At 45.8% G+C, this 7,800-nt stretch overlaps 1 protein-coding gene across 1 annotated transcript in view; it reads right to left on the bottom strand.

The window, feature by feature from the left end:
• Positions 1–7,439, bottom strand: part of LOC135207256 (exosome complex component CSL4-like) — a 118,176-nt gene extending 110,737 nt beyond the window's left edge. Inside the window, exon 1 of the mRNA XM_064238910.1 lies at positions 7,286–7,439. The gene's annotated coding sequence lies outside the window, so the exon portion shown is untranslated. The remainder of the gene's footprint in view (positions 1–7,285) is intronic.
• Positions 7,440–7,800: the final 361 nt, after the last annotated feature.

Raw genomic sequence — 7,800 nt, forward strand, 5'->3', positions numbered from 1 at the left:
CCATGTTGGTTCATAATTAAGTAATGAAATGAAAACAGGTGTACTTACAGTTTCATTTTCAAGTCAAACAAACCATTAGTAGAAAATGATATTGTTATGTTACAATAAAGTTTCTACATACTTTACCTGGCAGATATATACATAGCTAAGACTCCGTCGTCCCCGACAGAAATTCAAATTTCGCGCCACTCGCTACAGGTAGGTCAGGTGATCTACCGGCCTGCCCTGGGGTGGCAGGACTAGGAACCATCCCCCGTTTTCTATCATATTTCTCTCTTCCACCTGTCTCCTGCGGGGAGGCTGGGTGGGCCTTTAATTGTATATATCTGCCAGGTAAGTATGTATGAAACTTTATTGTAACATAACATATCATTTTCATACAATCAACTTACCTGTCAGATATATACATAGCTGATTGGCACCTTCGGTGGAGGGTAAGAGACAAGCTTCTATATGGAATAGAACAGGTAAACAACATATGTTGTAGGTATAAATAAAAACCTTGGTTCCTACCTGATAGGTGGTAGACTTCGTGGGGTGTTTGCCCAGTAGTCTGCATCACCTCAGAAACTTTAGCGAGATATATGATCTATGGCCAAGAGTTCTTTGTGGGTCTGCCGATGGGGTCTTACCACTTACTCGGCAGAGCCTAAAAGGACTTTGTCAATGGGTGCTGATCCACTTATATGACAATACACCTTATGAAGGAGCAACACAACCAATCCCGACCACCTGATCCTAACCATATGTTAGAACTACAGATTGTTAAGAGTTATCCCCGAACTCGTCACAACAATCGTAACTCAAAATCACTACGCACACATACATAATTTTCAAAAATTATACTCAACTAATGGATATGACAAGAATTCTCTTTACTGAACAACATAGACGGCCGCCCGTGCTAGCCTAAGTCCTCTATTGTTAGAAGAGACTCGACCATATCCAAAAAGAAGAAAAGTATAAACATTTAAGGATTGGTGTCTGCTCCCGTACCCAGAATCGTATCCGCCGATACGAAAGGACCTAGAGAAAAAACACTTCTCATATGTCACACGCAGTCTTTCAAGTAATGAGATGCAAATACTGAGTTGCATCTCCAAAATGTCGTATCTATTATGTTTTTTAACGACATATTCTTATGAAATTGAGAGAGACGTCGCTATAGCTCTAACTTCATGAGCTTTTATTCTCAACAGTTGTAACTGTTCGTCAGGACAGGCCTTATGAGTGTCTGTAATGACGTTTCTTACAACGAATGCCAGCGCATTCTTGGACATCAGTCTTGTGGGGTCTTTTACCGCGCACCAAAGACCTTGTCTAGAGCCTCCCATTTGATGCTTTCTCTGGAAGGTAGAACTTCAGAGCTCTAACAGGGCAGAGAGACCTCTCTGTTTCTCTGCCCTACGAGACTCGACATGCCTTTGACTTCGAATGACTTAGGCCAGGGATTCGTAGGATTCTCGTTTTCCGCTAAAAACAGGGTCTTAAACGAGCAACTCGCTGAGTCTCCCTTGAATGCTACTTCATCCTGCAGAGCATGCCATTCACTAATTCTCTTTGCCGTAGCTAAAGATAATAGGAATAGGCCCAATTTTCGGGTAATGTCTCTAAAAACGATGCCACCCGATGAGGAGGTTCGAATCTTTCCGATGACAGATACTTCAGAACTACGTCTAGGTTCCAGTTCGGAGGTACTGGTTCCTTAGACTTTGAAGTCTCAAAAGACCTTATGAGATCGAGGAGATCTTCATTATCTGCCCGATCTAATCCTCTGTTCCTGAATACAGCCGGAGCATACTTCTATATTCCTCTTATTGTGGATACGGCTAGATGAGATTTTTCTCTCAGGAATAGCAGGAAATCCGCAAATTTCCGCTATAGAGGTAGTGGAGGAGGACAACTTCTTGGATCTACACCTCCTCCTAAATACCTTCCACTTCGACTGGTATACTTTCGTAGTGGAGGTTCTGCGTTCTCTCGCGATCGCGCTTGCTACTTCGCGAGAAAAGCCTCTCGCTCTGACAAGTCTTTCGATAGTCGAAAGGCAGTCAGAGCGAGAGCGGAGAGGTTTGATGTTTGTATGAGAAGATCCGTCCTTCCGGGTAGGGATCTTGGAAAGTCTACGATTCACTCTACCACCTCCGTGAACCATTCCTGGCCTGCCAAAAGGGGGCTATTAACGTCATCCTCGTCTCATTTGACGCCACAAACTTTTCATTACTAACCCCAGGATTTTGAATGGAATGGGGGAGCATAAACGTCTCTCGAGACCCATTTTAGCAGGAAGGCATCTACCATAAGAGCTCTGGGATCTTCCACGACCGAGCAAAACACTGGGAGCCTTAATTGAAATGAATGTTGCTAAGAACTCCACATGAGGAGTTCCCCACAGAGACCAGAGATCGAGACACACTTCCTCGTGTAGAGTCCCTTCTGTATGAAGGAACGAGGAGTGCGTCCCTCCCTGTTTCCGAATGTAGGCAAGTGGGGTGGTGTTGGGCGTCAACTCGTCCCCGTACTCCTCAAGAAGAAGGGTAGTCAACACCTTCTAGTTAGACAGACCTTCTCTTCCACTATATTCGTCATCCGAGTTTTCCTCTAACTCGGGATCTAAAAGCGTCTCCGCTCTCCTTTCCGAACATTCTTCTTCTTGCGGAAACAAACTCCTAACAGGAGAGGGGCTAAGAGAATGATAATCCTTCCTCTTTCCCGCTCTCATAGTCTTGGAAGGCGTCATAAGCTTCGGCTTCTCTAGAATTTTAGAAGACTCTTCATGCTTACATGACGCTTCCCGTTTGCCAAGCGTCATGGATGACGTCTTTTGCTGACGTCTCGATGACGCTTCTCGCTTGGAAGACGCTCCGCTCTCCAAAGGCGTCCTCCTTGGCGTCATAATATTGGACGGAGCGTCATGTCTATGCTCCGTTTCCAATGACGCTTCGTGTCTAAAAGACGTCTTACCTCTCTCTGGCGTTACGAAAACTCTCGTAAGCACCTGTCTCGCTCTCGCACTAAACGCTTCTGTAAGACGTTAGCGTTTCCCTTCTGTATGACGCTTGTCGTTGAACAGGTAAGAGAGGACGAGGACTTCTTAATTGGAAGCGTCACGTCCTTCCGACGTTGCGTTCAAGATGACATTTGCTCTTGAACTGCTATAATGATTTTTCTTGACGCTTCTCCCACGTCCAGTGCATGACGTCTTTCGTCATCACTCGTTGGGGAAAAAAAGAAAGGGTACTTCTGCGTACACTTCAGGTGACGCTGACGCCCCCTTCGCTTTCTTGCTAGAAGACGGAGAGTCATCTGAGAAAACGCTCCGGACTAGAATCCCTGTCAGGCGTCCTATGACGCTTCAGCGGTTTCGACAAGTTCGATTCCCTCCACCCTCGTTTAGGTGAGGGAGAGGGAGAGACGAGAAACACTCGCGAAGGACGCTTTCTATAGTGCCCTTGAGCCGCCTGCAACGAAGCAGAGCTAGCTGAAGGGACGTCTGACTGTTGGGATTCCCACAACCTCCTTAAGGCTTTCGACTTTCCTTCTCCTCTGGGCTTGTGAGCTTGGAAGAGGTCTAGGCCTGGGAGCGTCGCAGGAGCCTGGCACCTACTGGTGCTTGGAGGAGAAATGTTTCATTTTCCCTTTTTAAAGGGACGAAAGGCGGACCTACCTCTCTTCTCTGGAGCCTTCCTTCTTGCGGGAGGTCTGGAGATCGGACCACCTCGAAAGGGCTGCATAGAAGTGCTAGGTTCTTTCTTGTCAGACAAAAAGAGGTTTCTTTCTTTCTAGCTGACTGCGTCAGAAGATCTTGAGTCGCCTTCTCAGTTAAAGAGTGAGCCACGTCCTTCACTAACTGAGAAGGGAACAAATAGTCAGACAGAGGTGCATCCAGTAGAGCTGCCCTCTGCGCATGTGAGACTGCCTTTGTTAAGAAGGCGCCATACACCGTCCTTTTCTTCAAAAGACCTGCTCCAAATAATGAAGAGACTTAAAAAAGATACATCCTGTACCGCTTTGTCGATGCACGACAAAATGCATACAGGGCTTCAGGTTCGATTCCCTGTGAATCGAGAGCTTTCTTGGACATCATCCCAAGGGACCAATCTAAGAAGTTGAAGACTTCCAATACATGGAAAAGTCCCTTGAGGAGATGATCCAGTTCTGAAATACTCCATGTAATACGAGCGGAATTAAGACTTGGACGCCTTGAAGCGTCAAACTAACGTCGAAAAAATCTGCCTCTGTTGTAGAAGGGAGAGCGATACCCATATCCTCCCCCGTCCTTGTACCAATCTGCCTCTTTTCCCAGCTAACCTTGCTGGAGGCATGCAAAATACTGTCCTGACTAAGTCTTCCTTCGACTTAATCCAGGAGTCTAAGGCGTGTAAAGCCCGCTTCATCGAGATGGTGGGCTTCATCTTCAGAAAAGACGAAGGCTTCTTCGCCTTCGCACTCGAAAAGAGCGAGCGCGGAGAAGGAGGAGCAGCCGGAGTCAACTCGTCTCCGTATTCCTCCAGAAGCAGGGTAGTCAACACTTTATAGTTGGACAAGCCCTCTCTTCCATGATCATCATCATCCGAGTTTTCCTCAAACTCGTGATACTTCTGAGTTTCCGTTCTCCTTTCAGAACTTTCCTCTTCTGGAGGGAGACAAACTCCTATAGGAGAGGGGCTAAGGGAATGAAAGTCTTTCCTTTTCCCCGTTTTGATCGACTTGGAAGGCGTCACAACCTGCGGCTTCTCTTGCGCTTTAGAAGACGTCTTGTATGACGCTTCCCGCTCTTCGAGCGTCATTTATGACGTCTCTTGTTGACGTCTTGATGACGCTTCGCGTCTGGAAGACGCTTCGCTCTCTAAGGGCTTCCTACTTTGCGTCACAATCTTGGACGGAGCGTCACGTCTAAGATCCGCGGTTGAAATGACGCTTCACTTCTAAAAGACGTTCTTTCGTTTCTCTTGTCTTACAACACTCTCGTCAGCCCCCGTTCTTCGAGCAGGTGCGAGAGGACGAGACTTCTTAATTGGAAGCGTCACGTCCTTCCGACGGGGCGCTAAAACTCCCACAAGAGATGACAGTTGTTCCTGAACCGCCATAATTCTCTTTCTTGACGCTTCTCCCACGTCTAGTGCATGACGCCTCTCGTCATCACTCGGGGAAGAAGCATGATGGGGTACTTCCCCATAAGCGTCAGGTAACGCTGACGCCACCTTCGCCTTCTTAATAGCAGACGGGGCGTCATCCGAGAAGCGCTTTGGCTCGAATCAATGTCTTGCTTCATATGACGCTTCAGCGGTCTCGATAAGTTCGACTCCTTCCACCCTCGTTTAGGTGAGGGAGAGATGAGAGGACGAGAAACACTCGCGAAGGACGCTTTTCCTATAGCGCCCTTGAGCTAGCTGCCATGAAGCAGAGCTAGCTGAAGGGACGTCTGACCGTTGGGGATTCCCCACGACCTCCTTAAGGCTTTCGACTTTCCTTCTCCTCTGGGCATGGGAGCTTGGAAGAGGTCTAGGCCTGGGAGCGCCGCAGGGACGATCAAACGCCCCCTCCACAACACTGATAGGACTCACTCACTAAAAATGTTCACTATCACTAGCCTTACCTTTCGAGTCAGCCATCTTGGACTTCAAGTCTTTTGCTGACGTCTCTAATAGTCGCTTTCAGATTGGCGATTCCGATGCCGAATCCGAAAAGACACTCTGAGAATGAGATCTATAGGGAGAATCTACAGTAGTAGGGTTAGAATTATCCGTGAAAGGCTCAATAGGCCTTGAACTCATACCTTTCAGTCGTCTAACTCTATCCCTCTCTAACTTCTTCAAATAAGAAGTCAAAGTCTTACTCTTCTGCATTCAAACCCTCGCATTCCTTACAGTGTTTAATAGCAGAACACTGAACCCCCCTACATTTACGGCATACAATGTGAGGATCAACCGAAGCTTTCGGTATCCTCACTTGCAGCCTACATTCACACACATTCTCACACTCACATTAGAATCAGACATACTGAGAAAAATCCAAAAGAGTTATTCCAAACACAGTCCACAGTAGCGAATGCCAAAACACGATCCAAATACGTCACCAAAAAGCCGAAAAACGTTGATCAAATGTTGAAAAATGAATCTAAGTCAGGAGGTAATAACAACAATGTTGATACCACCGGCGACAGAGAAAATATGATAGAAAACCGGGAAGGTTCCTAGGTCCTGCCACCCAGGCAGGCCGGTAGATCACCTGACCTACCTGTAGCGAGTGGCGCGAAATTTGAATTTCTGTCGGGGACGACGGAGTCTTAGCTATGTATATATCTGACAGGTAAGTTGATTGTATGAAAACACAATATAAACAAAGCATACGACGATGAAGCGGGCAGAGAGCGATGACGAACACGTCCTTCACACCCGCGGCCGAAAGCAAAAGTGATTTGTTTACCTCCCAGTCGCGCGGCGCGCGACTGTCGGACAAGCAGTTAACTACCGTTCTCCCCTTGTTCGAAGCTTACGACCGTTCCAGCTGCCGCTAGCTACTTCCTATTGTTAAAGGACCGATGGTTTGTATTACGTATCGGAACAACTTAAAATTTGGCCTTAATTTCTAACTTTGGAGAAAATACTTACTTCGAAAGGAGAGTAGAGTCTTTAGCTCCGTTTCTCACCAACAACAAGTCGCAACTGATGTCCACCTCCGATGTCAGGACGCGTTATAATGTACTTTTTTGGGGATTGTCCAAGTTGATCGTACATGGTCCACTCTGGACCCCACGGTTTCTTACCCTAGCTAATTACAACTCTAAGCATACTACCATTCACAAGATTGAAGTTTAGTCAACATAGTAGCTAATGTGATATATATGAAAGCCCCATACGAACTAAACTAGGCATGTGACGCTCTTCGTAAAATTTGTTTTCAAGGCAGTTTTGAAATCCAATACTGTTCTTCCTCAAAAAAAAGAGGTCCGCTTTACTACTACCTGGATAAGGCACTAAGTAGGGTAAGTAATTCATCAGAAAAAAAAAAAATCAAAATTATTAGTGGCGGAGCTATTGTATAGAATTACCCTGTTAGTTACTTATATGGGTACTAGGTAGCTAACTAAAGATCTCTAGCCCAGGCTATGCAAGAAAAATTGCTCCGATAGATTGCAATTAGCCTAAGACAGGTCCAATTGAGCACAGTACGGTAGAATTACCTATGGGATAGGCTAGTTTAGTCTAGCCTATATAGCCTAGTAAGCTACGCTATTCTGTCTTTGGCCAGGTATGTTTGCCACCAGAAGAAAAAGACTTACCGGAGACCTAACTGCAGTCCTCAACAATTACGTTTTCATAAGCGGCTCAACTAGGTAGTGGTCTAAAAGACAGTCACACTGGCAGCCTGGCCTGGCACGCATAAACGAATTGTGGTGATAGTAGTAGTGGGTATTATTTCCCTTGTAACGGCTCCTTTGGTCGTTCCATTCCTACTTGTGTTTGTTAAGTTCATCGTCTCTGTAATACCAATAATATTTAATAAACTGTCCTGTTTTCAGTTTCTCCTTTCGATAGATCTGCAAAATGGAGGATGTTAGCCACCAATGCCTCTTTATGGTTTTGATATGGCTGCTGCACGAATGTAGTAGCTATATGTTTCTAATGTCGCTATATACAATGGGCAGTAGAATAGGAAATATATTAAGTTTTTAGTTATTTCTTCACAGTACACACATTTTGTACCTTCCCGTTTTAACCTTCCTATGGTTCAATTGTAGCGTGTCTAATCTAGCCCTACTGGTCAACCTTGTTTTTTCGGCGTTATACTAGATTC

The sequence above is a fragment of the Macrobrachium nipponense genome, chromosome 32 (genome assembly GCF_015104395.2).
Source record: "Macrobrachium nipponense isolate FS-2020 chromosome 32, ASM1510439v2, whole genome shotgun sequence".
In the NCBI taxonomy this organism is placed as follows: domain Eukaryota; kingdom Metazoa; phylum Arthropoda; class Malacostraca; order Decapoda; family Palaemonidae; genus Macrobrachium; species Macrobrachium nipponense.